The following is a 15,136-nucleotide window of genomic DNA, read 5'->3' on the forward strand; positions in this document are numbered from 1 at the left end:
AAGGCCATTAGTGCCCTTCAAGGAGTAAATATTGAAAGCCGCTGATGTGAATTATGTTTTTGAACATTTTTTTTAATATTGATGACTAAATGACAAAAATATAGAGGAAAACACATTTTGATTTAATTTATAAAGAATTTAACACTGAATACTTTGGCAATCTTCAGCATAACTGGATGTGGTTTGATCATATTTCACTGGCAACAGCCTGATAATGGACATCACACTGATTTAAGTACCAGTAAACAATCATTAAACAACTACTTTCTGTCCTCAAGGAAATAAAATGCTACGATTTTTTTCTTTTCCTTTTCATTTGAAACAACCAGTAGTATTTATTTTCATGTAGGGGCCACAGAATGTCTTTCATTGATTATTCAGGGAGTTAATATGTGTCTTTTGGGAACTATTTCCCATTGAGGATTAATACATTTTGTGCTCTATGGCAGATTACAACCAACAACAATAAACAGGCATGTTGATATACTGACTATGCATTTGTGTAGCATGAAACAAAACTACAAGGTGCCTGACTCTTTAGTAAGTAAGTAACAAAAACTCACTAAATTCATTTGTATATTTGGGTTTATTATGATAATTTGATTCTAAAAGAAAACACCAGTTCCACAGAAAGACCAATAATAAGGATAATTAACTATTTTTATTTTATTTATAAGTGCTGGTTATATTTGGTAATAGTTGCACTTCTACTGTTTTCACCTAAATTAGATCTTTGATGCTACATAATAATGATTACTGATTCGCACTCCATTCTTCCTCCATCACTCTTAAAATCTTTCATCTGTCACATGTTGGTATCAGTTCCTTCCCTAATAAGGCCTCCAAAGGATGTTATCTTTCTAGATTTTAGAAGTAGACAGAGAAGCTTGAAGTTCTTTAAAATGAGTTTCTTTTTCCCTGTTTTTCTTAAAGAGTTTAATGTCACAGTGTGTTATGTATGCAATTCTGAATGCCTGAAACACCTTTAAAACGAGACATTACTGAGACTGCAAGAAAGATCGTCAAATATACAAGTTTCTTATGGCTCGAGCAAGAAGTACACAAGTTTTCATCAAAAAATGAAGATGGTTTGTTTCCTTTATCTGTAGCTGTCTCATGAGGATGTCATGACTAATTGTAGAGCTAAAACAATTTAATAATTGATTATTTTCCTTTGTACTGATCAAGATTCACTGATTTAGTGGGGAAGCAAGATCTACTTTGCTAAGTACAAAATAAAAGAAATAAATAAAAAATGATGATTAATTAAGCACAAACCAATAACTATTACTGTCTCAAACAATTACATACAAAAGGAACAGATTAAGATGTGATTTCATCTTATTGAACTATCAATAAATAACAAGCAGCAAAAGAAAAATTAGCATGTAACTTTGTTTCTGTCTAAAAATAAAATGGGCATTTCGCTAATTTGGAAGAAATTGTGTTCATGTAACATTCATTATTGTGTAATTCTGAGTTCCTATTTTAGGAGCTTTGTATCATAGGGCCACATTTACTGGTTCAAAACATGCAATATGCATTTTATCAGATTAATACTTTATGAGACTTCAAGCTTTACAAGAACTGATACTAAACTAGTGGTATTTTCAGAAGTCCCTAACAGTAGAATTACTCATCAGTCATACTCAGGGTCACACAAACTGTATAATGTAATCAAAGTGGATTTTTGCATCCATAAGTTACTGATTAGAAAGGTAGTGTCCTTGGATTTGGAACTTTTAGTCACACAAAACTGGAAATCTGAATGTCTTTATCTGTACTTTTGGTCATTTAAAAAAAATGTAATATGAAACTTAAGATTTTGTCCCTCCTTAATTTAGAACAAAAACTCAAATAAAAACATCTAAATAAAGCTGGTTTTGCCTTACCTTTATTAATTATTATTATATTTTTTTTTTGCACCTTACCCCATCTTTCATCTGCACTCATCTAAAATTAGTTTTGATATATATATATATATATATATATATATTACTTCCGTTTAATAAAAAAAAAACACAATTCAGTAATAGCAGTTTTTGTCTTATATTTAAAAGATTTTTCATAACCCCCACTATTTTATTTATTACAAAATAGGCACGAGCCAAACCATTTTCTACGGCATTCCCCTTTAAAAGAAATCTCTCTCTCTCTCTCTCTCTCTCTCTCTCTCTCTCTCTCTCTCTCTCTCTCTCTCTCTTTCTCCATTGTATACCAACACAAAAGTCCCTCCCATTTATGCAAATGAGCCGAGGCGTAAGCGGAAGCCAGGCACTACGTATCTTCTTCCGACAGATATTCGTTTAAAGGCGTATTTAAAGCCCTGGCTTCAGTTGTAGGAGCAGTGGACAACCTATGCAACAAAATCTGCTGCACAGCCGAGACACCGTCCGACCTCTTAGCGGTCACAAACACAGAGCCAACGGCTGACACGACCCGGCGAGGTGAGCACGGTGACCGGTTAAAATAGCAGGAACGACAAGGGGACGGATTTAAACATTTTGTAGCCGCTGCCGCTGGTTGGCTCGGGCAGATGGAATACACAGCATCTCAGGTTGCTGTAGCAGAGAGGAGGAGGGAGAGGAGAGGAAGCTTTTACAGTAGTTTTTCTAGGCCTGTGTCAAAAAACATAAAGAGGAGAGAAGCTGAAGGGTCAGACAGATGGAGATAGATCGAGTTGCATAATTAAGCTGTGTTAATGATGAAGTATGTATAATGAGAATTTCATCAAGATATTTCAAAGTGAAGCTGTTAAGGATGATTTTTTGACAGCAGGGCCTCAGGGTTGTTTTTTTTTGTAAGTTTACACACTGAAGACATTTGTTATGGAGAATCTTATGTATGTATCTCTACCTCTGCTGTATGTTTAGTGACACTAGAGGTTGTGGGATGACTAAAACTGTTGGGTCTGCCAATTCTAAATAAAGAAAAAATGAGGAATGCCCTGCTATTCAACCAGCTACTCATTAGTGCTTTCATAACACAGGCTGCTGGTGAACTTAAATGTCATCACTGTGAATTTCCACCTGACTGAAATTTATAATATGAATTAGTAAAGTTGTTTCTGAAGCAAATATTGTTGAGCTTTAGTCAATTTTTCTGGTTTTCTTTTACTAAATGACATCTTGGGTTTGGGAGATCATACCTAACTCATTATTTGTACAATAGTTATTTTTGCCCCTGTTGGTGGTCATTTGTTTGAACGTCAGCAGAACTCCACCTTGGAATAAATGCTCAAATGCTATGGTTATTTATGTATTTATTACCTCAGATTACCGTCATGTTTTTCAGTCTGCTTTTATCTGATCATTTGGAGTTTCTACTAGATCGAGTGAGAAACTTTTTCTGCGTGACTAGACATTTCTGTTTTCAAGAAAATAAAAAGAATTGTGTAAATATCTGCATCTAAAAGCTGCAGCCAGAAGGGTGTGATATATGTCCTCCAGTCTGTTGGGAACTGCTGATTTATTTAGTAGTACTTGCTGTTCTGTTGGATGCTGTATTGATTTAATGTACAGTGTTAGCTGATGTAGTGTGTGTGTACAATGTGCTGATTTGTTTTTGTCCTAACTCTTTCTTGTGTCTGTTTTTAGGTACGACTGCAGGGCTTAACATTGCAGCCAGGACCAAACGACAACGTCTCAGAGACATTTATGAAGCTTTCAAGGCCTTTTGGTGAGTCACCTGGACACTCCTACACTCACACAAAAAAGATGACAGCAACCATTTCTCTTATTTATTGTCCCTTTTGCGTGTGTGTCAGTGTGTTATTTTACTGTATGCTATTGTAAATCTGCACAGAAACACAAAATGATCCCAAAGAAAGAGCTAAATGACCAACAAATGTTTTGCATCCAAGTTTGATTGGTTTCTGTTCTACCCTAGACCACAACCAGGACAAACAAAAGAAAACTGAATAGAAGTAAAACTGAGCTTCATTGTGATATGTTATAGATTTGGCTCGGATGTATCTGACATATGAGCCAAATCTATAACATATCACAATAAAGCTCAGTTTTATACTGGCGTCTGTGCTTTATTGTGATGCAATTTAGGTTTCATTTTGCAAGCAGGGCACCAGCTTGTTCAGTTGAAGTGAAAGCGATCAACTTCCTCGTTATGAGGTCTTAGCTGACTATCAGCTGCTGCTGCGTCAGCATCGGGCTTTTACCGATACACACACACAAGCAAATGTTGCCCGATGCAAATTGTCATGAGATAGTTACAAGCAACACAATCCCAAGGACACAAATATATATTTAAAATGTAAGTAAAGCAGACACAGAGCTGACCTTTACTTGCCACGCAAGTAGATATTTTTAATGCAGAAATAGATGGTATTTGCATAAACAAAATAAAGACAGTGTCTTAGTTTGCTGTGTTTCAGGTCAGTTTATAATAACAATAACTTTAAATGTAATAAAAATATAACAGCAATATCCAGCAGTCACACAAACACACAACTTAAATTAAATAAAATAATACTCGACCCAGGGGGTTAATTAAGTACTGTATTGTGGGACAGCACACCAGTGCTATTTCCACATCACATGAAGGAGCTTTAAGTCTTGGTGAGAGCTGACTCAGCTTACAGGTTCCTCAAACATTAAATGTCCCACCACAAAGAGATGTGGTTTGTGACCTTTTTACCGTCAGAGCTTGAAAATTAACCCCACATGCCAATCTGGAATCTTTAAAGACAAACCTTAAGAAAATACAGAATTGTGCAAGACAGAATATTGAGAAGTACCAAGAAATGTTATGGCTGAACTAAGCTTTCTGTTAAAGTAACTACTGTGAAATTTGGGGAGTTCCCTCTTTCATTTTTCTTGCTGGGACCAACTATAGAAAATCAGCAGCAGTTTCTATGTACTTACTAAATATGAAGCGTCTCTGAGCTCCTAGTTAGCACAGTGCTAAGACTATGGTGAAGGGTAGGTGTCAATTAGGATTTGTGTGCACAAGTACACATCTATGCATATTCATCTTAAGTTGTGCATAAATATAAATTAGTTAATTCTCGCCTGTTTAAAATCACACATAAAATGTATGTTGTGTATTTAGTCGGTGATAATATGATTTTAAAAGTTTACAGCTATGTATGTTATGATACGGTTTTGTCATAAAATTATGAACCACAACTGTCAAGCAACTGTCAAAACTACGTCACAGACATTATTAATGGAGAAGAAGATAAATCGATTCCACAAACTGTGCACGCGTCTGAAGTCTGTTAAAGTCAATGGCGCCTAGACGGCTGCTCCAGGGAAAAGATTATGTTGGAATACAGGATGTGTTGCAGATCAGTCGGGTTACTTGGTTTATTTTTAACCCTACTAAACTAAAGTCCTTTCTACACATCTGAATGTTTATGTTTATTTACGGGAGATAATGAGACCAACTTTTCAGGACGATCAGGTTATTTTCCAGTGATGTCTTTCCAAGCTTTTCTCCATTCATCCCATGCACAAATGGTAGACCTTACATTATGTTTTAGCCATGATCATGTGTGTAGATAACTTATTCTGTTATTGAGTGTTGATGTGTGATTTTTGTGCACAAACCTGAAGGGTCAAGGGAAAGAAAGGCGTGAGTGATCAAAGTGAACAGCTTTGTGATTATGTGGTTGTGTTTTTCTTACATCAACAACCTCCTTATCTCCAACAGATCCTACACACACATACAGACATTCACATTTACTGCAGCTGTAAATTCTGTTATCTTGATGTGCTACTGGTTCAGTTAGATTTTTTTGAATGGTGGGTTGGTTTTGTATTGATGGAGGACTGTTATAATAGTCAATATATAGCTGTATGGTATTTGGCACCAGCCAAATAGAGGACGCACCCTCTAATACTGCAGAGAGTATAAATAAAACACTTTTTACAAACACTTTTTTAGGCTTGGCTTTTCTTCATGTCATTTCTCAACCTTGATAGCTTGTCAGCCATCGTTTCTTTTTTCCGGTTATTTTCTTTCTTCTTCGTTGCTTCTTGTCCACAAGCATTATTTGCCATCTAAAAGCTTGTTTAATTTTGGATTTGTTCAAGGTGTTTTAACACAGCATTAGTAACAATCAAACAAAAGCAGTGATTTGCACTGATACATTACTTTTGTGTTGTCACCAAAGCACGGTTTAGCTGAGATTAAAAGATGGAAGGTTGATTATTTACATTGGAAACAACTACCATCGAAGCAATGGCACTACAGTCTATTTAGTAGCTAGTCAGGAGCTTTTGATCTTATCGCTTAGATCTTTCTCAGCAGTTGGAGTTTTCGTTTCTTTTAAGTATTGCAAAATTTGATTTTCGAGCTCTTTTTAAAGCCAGCATGAAGGGAAAGTCCCTGAAGTGTCAGCCTGGGCTCACAGAAATGCAACCATGCATTATGTAGAGGCATGTAACATGACAAAGGTATGTTATGCATTACTGCTATATGAAAATCTACAGGTCTGTTTGTGCCTTCAGTTTGGTACACATCCATGTATAAATGAACCCTCTGAGGTAATGTGCCTTCATAAAGAAATCAACAGCCTTCTTCACTATCATGGTTACCTGGTTGACGAGTAGCCAGGTGATAGTGATGTTGCCACTTCAATGAAAACCATGAAGTTTCCTTGGATTTAATTTACACAACAGTAAAAGTATTTTTTTCTGATGAGGTCAAGCTTCCCAAATCATCACATTTTCCTAACACTGTTAACAAAATATGACAAAACACAAACTACAGATCAAACTAATAATAATCGAAAGAATACTGAACATTAAGGCAAGGCAGTCCATAAATAACGGTTTTATATGCAACATGGACCCCAGTCACCTTTCTAACTCCTAATGCTGATATTTGATTGTCTTTGGACATGGGCAATATCTTAGCTTTGGACAAAAATGTTGTAAACAATAAAATAACATTAATAATAATAATAATAATAATAATAATAATAAATAATAATAAATAGATGGACTACCTTTTGGTCACATTGGCCAGTATGACATGACCCAAGTTGATGGAAAGTGACTGAAATGCCACCAATAATGTTAAATGAAAAGTAAAAATCACTTTAGTTTAGAAAAAAACTGTTCAAAGTCACTTTTTCATTTCTGTCTGAGCAAAGCGATAAGTTAGCATTTATGTCAACTTTGCTCAGCTATTTTTTTCTTTGTTTTTTTCTTTGTTTTCTTTTCAAGGGTGAACTCCTGTTTAGAAATGTGCTCAAAATCCTGTGGGAGGAAAGCCATTATCCTCTTAAGTGCAAAAGCAGCAAAATCAGCAAAGCGAGAACCAGTGTGACTTCTCAAAACAAAGTGTAAACACCAAGTTGGAAGGGATCTCTGTCATTAACCTGCCCTTTCATTAACCGTATGTCATTTCTTTATACAAGAAGCTATGGTCAAAGTTTTTATTTTTCCCATGTAGCAAAAGGAAACTGATCAAATTTGGCCTGTCCATGCTTTTTTATGGCTCAGTTGCTCAAGGTCAACTTTAATCCTTTTATCTGTTTTCTACCATGAAGCCTCTGCATTACAAATCCATTTAAGTATGCTCGAAAGTCATTGTGTGTGTTTGTTTTAATTATCTTCAATCACATTCCCATGCTTACTTCACTCATTTTGACCAGAAAATATTCCAAGTACTAAATGAAACCCCACCTTCTAATTGAATTAACAGAATGCTGACTTCATGCCAGTCTGACAGCAAGTTTGTGTTTTTGTGGTACATCTTGGCTCGCCTTTTAGTATTTTTGAGTCAAGTGGACACACCCTCTTCTCCCACACTTATCTCTCTAGTTTGCTGTGTCACAGTTACAGCTTACCTTAAACTGTCTGAGTATGGTTTTTGAGATACAGAATATTTGTCTTGATATGTGCAAAGCAGCTGTTAGCTGCAGTATATTGATTTACTTTTGTATATCTAGTAATGGCTTTCTAATTGTGCATCTTTAATTTTGATGTCAGTTTCCTGGCCATTCTGACACGTAAGTAGGATGTGCAATATGAATAAAATCCTGATATTATAATGAGGTGTGTGAAATTTAAATATGAAATATATTAAAAACATAGTATGGAATATCCAATGTTCCTTTTTTTTAATCTATAAGATGTAAGATTATTTCCCAAACTCTAAGATAGTGTGCTTAAATTACTTCCATTTACTATCACAGAAAGCTAACTGAGCACTTTCATATATTTTCTGCTTAAAAATACTCATACATTCACTGATTATCCAACAGTACGCTGATTATATCAGCTCCAGATGTGAACAGAGATTCTACAGACTGTGCTGTCTGAATGGGTTGCCACACATAAAGTAGTCTGGTGTCGTGGTCAACAAGGAGAGAAGATAACTGGTGGTGTGCCAGCAATGTCATTAACACTGTAAGCTATACTGCACTCAAAGTAATAGAGATACACTTTGTCAGTTCTTGTGCTGGGTTTTCCTGCAACAGAAAATGAAAGAGGGATCAATAACCTTTCAAAAAAGTTTTAAAAAAAATATAAAGATAAGTACACTTATGTTACTTTCAAAGACTACAGTAATTTCTGATATCAAATGGTTAAGTGAGGTCTATGTGTTTGGTATATACAGCATTTAATGAGAATCTTAGGAGAATCTAAGTTATTTTTCTGGGTTGTTTGGTAAAAGGAGGCATGACTATGACTCACCACAGCCTGCATGCTGCCAGATTGATTGTAACGCCATGTTTTTCATGCCACAGCTAAAACACAACAGCAGATTCTCATTTGCTACTAAGCATTTCAACTTTGACCTACTGTTGTTTTGACTTGCTGACACAAATACATTCAGAAACATTTCTAAATTGCAGAGCACAGAACTTAGTCCATGCAACACTTCATAATTTGTTGTTGTTGTCATGTGCTTGAAGCAATAAGTGTATGAGGTTAGCTGGGTCGTGTTTAACTGATATATTTTGCATGATTAGGTAGTTTAAAGGCCCATTTATACTCAACGCAGATGGACGGAGAGTTTCGTCCGTCTTCTGCGTCAGTTACGCGCATAATTTGCTATGTTTTTACGGATCTTAGCTATCTGTTGCTTGAAGCAAAAGGCGTAATATCACCTTTATCACATTTACTATAATATAGTAAAGGAATAATATCACCTGAAATGATGGGGGCAGTGCTGAGCAGAATAGCTGATATGCGACCAGCTAAAGAAACAGAGAGGAAGAAGAGAATCAGGAAGGGAACAAAAAAGCAGAAGAAGAATGAAGACGAACACAACAACTGTAGAAATTGTGTGAGCCTTTGAATAAAGATTGTATGCGAGTGTTTCGGGCGTGTTGGGTGGTTTTTTAATGCTGCATTACGGCTGCCGAATGGTGTCTAAAACTGACGTCTGCTTACGGGAGTGAACTCTGAACTTAGTACTGCCCACTAGTGGAAGAATTGGCTCAACAACCATGGCAGCTCAAAGCACGTATGACAACATTTGAAATTGATGTCCCTATTTACCTGTTATGGGAGCATAAATGAGCCTTTAGTCTTCTATTATGTGCTTTGCTTTTTTTTATTATCGACACAAGCATCAGTTGAACTGGATAACATTTTCATGTAACTCAAAGTAGCTGTTGAATGTTACACAGAAAGTTTGTTTTTTAACTTGTTGACAGCTACTTTTATGATGTATACAAGAAAAATATCTATATATATTTTTAGGGAAATGGATTTTATTCCATCACTCTAGAATGACATCTGCTGCCACCCAAGACTGCCATGTTACTGGTTTCCTCATTGGCTGAGGTTGTATGTTTCATGTGTGGTCGCTGAAGGTTTGGTCACATTCTTGTATGCAAGTCAAGCAACATTTATGTGCAAGCCATCAATCTTGCCTGTCTGACAGAGAAATGGGAAGTAAAATCAGGACAAAAACACAGATAAACACTTGACAAAAATCAACTGGATGCTTGAGCAATGCTACGCCTAAAAGTTCATAACATAAAAAAAAACAAACAAACCAAAACTGGTAGTATGATAAATTATTTGAATATCGTCACACCACTCTATGGGGTTGTTTACATGATAATTATCATGTATGTGCACAAAGTTGTCATCTTTATTGTTGGAAATAAGTCATTTGTCACTAAAATAAATACAACTAAAGAGCTTTGATGGTGTTGATTTCATTTGGCCTTTATCTGTGTCAAACGTGTGTATAAGAGAGTAAGGATGTGTGTTTGCGTGTAGGCAGTGGAATATTCCAGTAGATACATGGGCAGAGGCAAAACATACCATCATCAGGTGTCATGTGACCCTCAACATGTCTGTGCATGCAGTTATCATTCTTTTGGCTCAGAGTCAAATGTGCTGATGTGAAACAACAATGTTGGTTACAAGATAAAAACAAGTGTACAAATGTCCAGCTGCTTTCTGCTGGTTGATGTGTTTTCACCAATGTTTGAACTGATTGAGTTGCAGCTTTTGGTTACACAGCAGTAACTGGTAAAACTATTCAGTGTGATGGGTTGTGCTTGATCAAACCATCAGCTGGTAAGAAGAAATGTAAAATCACAAACAAGAGATACATAAAGCTCCCTTGTGGGTAAAAGCTTCAGGGAGGAGGGGGAAGGATACACACATACAAGCAGCCTCTCTTTAAAAGGGGACAGCCCCCCCCTGGGTCAGAGAGACAGGATGCAGGAGGGGGTTGCAGTAATGCAGTGTTTGGTAAGGGGTACTGTAGTTTGAAGGGGCACAGACAGGGTTTGAGGTGGCCATTTACACTGTGTGTGTGTGTGTGTTTCAATTCTATGGTGAGGGTGACACAGGAGGAACGTGACTGCAAGGCAGAAGTAGGCCAGGGCTGCTGTTAGCAGCCTGTCAAACCCCCAGTGTACCCCTCTTCAAACATCCACACTTGCAGGAGTTACCACAACTTTTACACCTAGGAGATTTTAAGGCAACTTTGTAAAATATGTTAGGAAAAAGTTTCTGGGTCAGCAGATTCTATAAAACCTAATATAAATGTATGACCACACCACATTGACATCTACTGTCGAGACAGAAAAACAGACCTTGCAGATTAAAATAAACTGTGTGTGTTTGTGTTTGGCCTCAGTGTCCACTAACAATCTCCTCAACCTGCTGTTGCTACAAACTAGTGATAATGTGTTACAAATAATAAACAGAGTGATGTTGAAAAACTCTGAGCACATTCAGTTTGTCTGCAGAGACTCTTTACTGATGTGCAGACGTACAGTCTATAGCCTGAAACCTGAACTGACTTATAAAATTATTTAATAAGTATTGTAGCTTACTAGCCAAAAGCTTTCTGTGGGTTAGCATGCTAGCTGTATGTTAACTAATCTGAGTGTAAACTGACTGTAATGTGTACAGTATGTAGGCCAGTCTGAGTGCTGACAAGGCAGCCTATTGGCTAGCTGGGTTAAAAATAGTCATTAGGGTGACTAAACTGTGTCTGGCTGTACAATCCTATTATTTTTGTTAGTTATTATGCTAACATTTACTGTGTATTAATTTAGCCTTTCTCTTGTAGGACAACCAAAAATGAACTCAAACCAATTTTTGGCCAAAAAGTATCAACAACAATGACTTGGATTGTTGTAAGTTAAAATGAAAAAAGAATTTCTGTCAAAAGGAGCCTGATAAGCTAACATATCACACATATCTGACCTGAAAGTTTTCTACACATTATCCATGTGTTGCTTTTTAATGTTAGCATCAGACATTTGCGGGCCTTACCAAGTTAACAACGAGTCTGGAAAGTTACTGAATAAAAAAAAAAAAAGTATGTTTGCATGTGGCTCCTTACATGTTGTTTTCTGTGTTGTGTTTATGGGAAATATTAGATCAGTCCTGTTTAATGTTTGAGAGGCTGTTCTAACTTGATCAACCTGGCCTCAAATGACTGGAAGATTGGCCATGACTGAACTTTGTCTCAGAGACCCTTGGTGTTTGTGTCTGGCCATATCAACATGATGATAGCAAAAAGTGATCAAAGAAATTTCAGCTCTGTTTTTAGACAGGAGCTGTGATGTTCAGGTGAGACTCAGACTGGAGATTCACTTAAAGCTGTTTGGGCATCAAAAGGATTAAACAAATCAGTGTCCTTCACTCATAAGTGTCTTAAAATGAGTGTGTGTGTGTTTTCACTTATATTACATCATATTCATAGAAGCCAGTATACTGATATAAGCCTAGTCTTATGAGTAGGGGATTTGTCATTGACTCTAGTGCACGTTGATACACATGTGCTCCCCCGTGCTTACTGCACTGCAGCAGTACTGCACCATACTGCATACATCTAGTTTGTTTGCCTCCGTCATCCTCTCTTTGCCTTGCTCTCTTATTCCTGCCATCTGCTTCTCAAAGATGGGAATAGGATCATTTTTTGGAATGTCATCTATAGCATCAGAGAATTGAAATGTTTAAGTGTCTTCACATATATTTGGGAATCTACAGAGTTCAAACTGTCCTCTGTGCAGCCTGACGTATGTGTTTTCTGGTGGATGTGTCCTCATGCATATATCTGTGTGTGTGATTGTGTGTGTTGGGGAGAGAGAGAGCAGGAGGTTGTGACCAAACACTGAAGAGTCTGTTCTTCTGTCACAGTATTTTGGTAAAAGATAGAGGAAGATTCAGAAAGGCCCGATAAATAAACATATTCAACTTTTTATTTAGTTTAATACTATTTTATAATGATTTTTTTCTAATTATTTATTTGTTTATCATGCATGCTCAGTGCAGAAGAACATGGGTACTTGTGAAAACAGTGTTTTTCATGGTGTAGAAATGTGGTGTAAACAGTGGCAAACTGGTCTTCAGAGATTCCTGAGCCCATGAAGTTTTTTCCTCTACAGAATCATGTCTGTTGTCAACGCAGTTTTGCCCGAGGGCCTGAAGATCATGATCTTTCAGTAATAGTTTTCTGTCTGTTGGTGTACAGAGGTTTCTCTCTCTTTTTTCCTGAATATGTTATTATTATATACCATAGACAATGAAATTCTCAAATACAGATTTTTTTTTAAGCAAAGTTTTCTTGAATGCCTGAAGTACTTGGTCACACATCACACGTTTCTTTTTTTCCTTCTCAAAGTGACCCTTCCCTTACCAAAGTGAGCCAATCTTTAAATGCTCTTCTTTTGTGTGTGTGTGTGTTTTCCCTACCTTTAAGTACTTATTCTCCAATTTGTCTTTTCTCCATTCCCAACTGTTGTTTTTAGCATCAAAATCAGTATTAAACATATTTTGATTTCATTTCTTTCTTTATTTATTACAATAAATAAATAAATTTATTGAAATTATCTTGGGACCCCCAGTTTGGAAAAGGCTGAGTCGCAGTATGCTGTATGATCACATACACTAATAGCTACAGTATGTGCTGCACAGTACACCAGGAGCAGACAGAAGTGAAATGAAGCGACCCTGATCATTATTAGAGTGCTACACAGAATATGGCACTGACATCTTACATGGTAGTTTATAGAAGTAGATTACTGTCTCCCTTTCTCTCTGTCTCTAACGTGAACATCCATTTTATCCAAAGGTGTGTGCATGGATTGAGCAGATAATTGCAGTCTTCTCTGTGTGTGTCTCAAAGTAATAAAATACTTCACTCATTATGTTATTGGCATATCTTCTTTCTTTCTCTGTCCCACAAACAAGATGCGCACAAACATCCATAGGCACCGGAAGAATGTGAACTTGATCCTGAGGTTATCAACCTTGTAATCTATATCCAGCTCTATTTGGGTCAGTGCTGTGCAATATGAAGTGTGTTCATGAGCCTCTCTGATGTGTGACACCAAAATATCTGCATGTAAGTGAGCGGTGGCAAGTTTTCCTAGAAACACATGATTCTTCATGAGTAGATGCACAAAGTTAGAAATGCAGAAAAATACAACTGGGCTGCAAATATTCTGACTAAATATCAGAAAATGATCAGTTACTATAATCCAATCTCAGAGTACAACATTACGCACTGTTCTTGTATGTGTCCCTGACTTTTAAGTCTTTATTTTGCAGAGGCTTTGCATGAAGGCATCTAGATAATAAATGTGAATGTAATTTCTTGTTGATGGACTCAAGGATTTATAGGTTCTGACTTGCTATCACTGAGGCATAGCCAAGTTGCGCTGGCTTGCTGAAATACATGAAACACTCCTTTAGCAGACGGAGCTGCCAAAAAACTGTATATTCCACTTTAAATGACTATGGGAACTTGAACCATAACATATGGTCTTCAGATGTGACTTGGAGTAGTCCTGCAGAACAGATTAGCAAATCGAGCATGAGTTAGGATTGTTTTATCATCAGCTGTTTCTGAGATCAATGAAAAACTGTAACAGCTCATCTTCAGAGAGGCTTAAAAAGATCTGTAATGTCGGTTATGTTCATCAAAGTTAATTGTCTGTAGTTAAACAGATGCTGATTTGAATGACTTGTGCTGACATAAACATGGTTTATAATTTAAGTTTTTAGCTGTTTATTACTTGGGGCCTCCTCTTTGGGCAGGACCTGATATTTTAGCTGCACAATCTTTTAACCGCCGAGCTTCAGTTTATACTCTGTCACAGTTAATTAATCCAACATGCTTGAGTCCAATGGTTTTACTGAAAGATGTAAAAAGCAGATTTTTTTTTTTTTTTTTTTAGCATTTAGTTGTTCTCATAAAGAACTTTTTATACATGCCACCATTAAAAACAAACAAAACTAGGGCAGAGTATTGCATACATATATAAATCTTCTATTGCCTTCCTTCAAATAACACTACAGCTGTGGTCAGCTGATTTCACAGAAGCAGTTACAACAAAGGACATGAAATGAAAGGTCCAAATATTTGAGCATTCCTCTGATTTTCAGTAGGAATTTAATTGTGGGTTATTTGCTTTAGTTGACTGAATGTCACACTGTTGTTGTCACTGCTTGCTCCTCAGCATCTGTATCCCACATATGATTTTATTAAGTTTTACATAACTGTGAAACTAATAATGTCTTTCACTGTGCAACCAGTAACCCCCCAAAACCTGCTAAAGATTCTTCCGTTTAAGTTACTGTCTACTCTCTCCCTGACGTAGCTCTCCATATATAGAATTTCTTATTTCTTGTGTGTAAAAAACAAAGATATTGGGATCTAAAAGAAGAAGAGATGATGA

The 15,136-nt window shown here is 36.5% G+C and overlaps 1 protein-coding gene across 1 annotated transcript in view; it reads left to right on the plus strand.

The window, feature by feature from the left end:
* Window positions 1-2,348: 2,348 nt before the first annotated feature.
* The window catches only part of LOC121628141 (solute carrier family 45 member 4), a 51,571-nt gene continuing 38,783 nt past the window's right edge, over window positions 2,349-15,136 (plus strand). Inside the window, 2 exon segments of the mRNA XM_041967066.1 lie at window positions 2,349-2,447; window positions 3,597-3,678. The gene's annotated coding sequence lies outside the window, so the exon portion shown is untranslated.

This window comes from Melanotaenia boesemani, chromosome 17 (assembly GCF_017639745.1).
Source record: "Melanotaenia boesemani isolate fMelBoe1 chromosome 17, fMelBoe1.pri, whole genome shotgun sequence".
NCBI lineage: Eukaryota > Metazoa > Chordata > Actinopteri > Atheriniformes > Melanotaeniidae > Melanotaenia > Melanotaenia boesemani.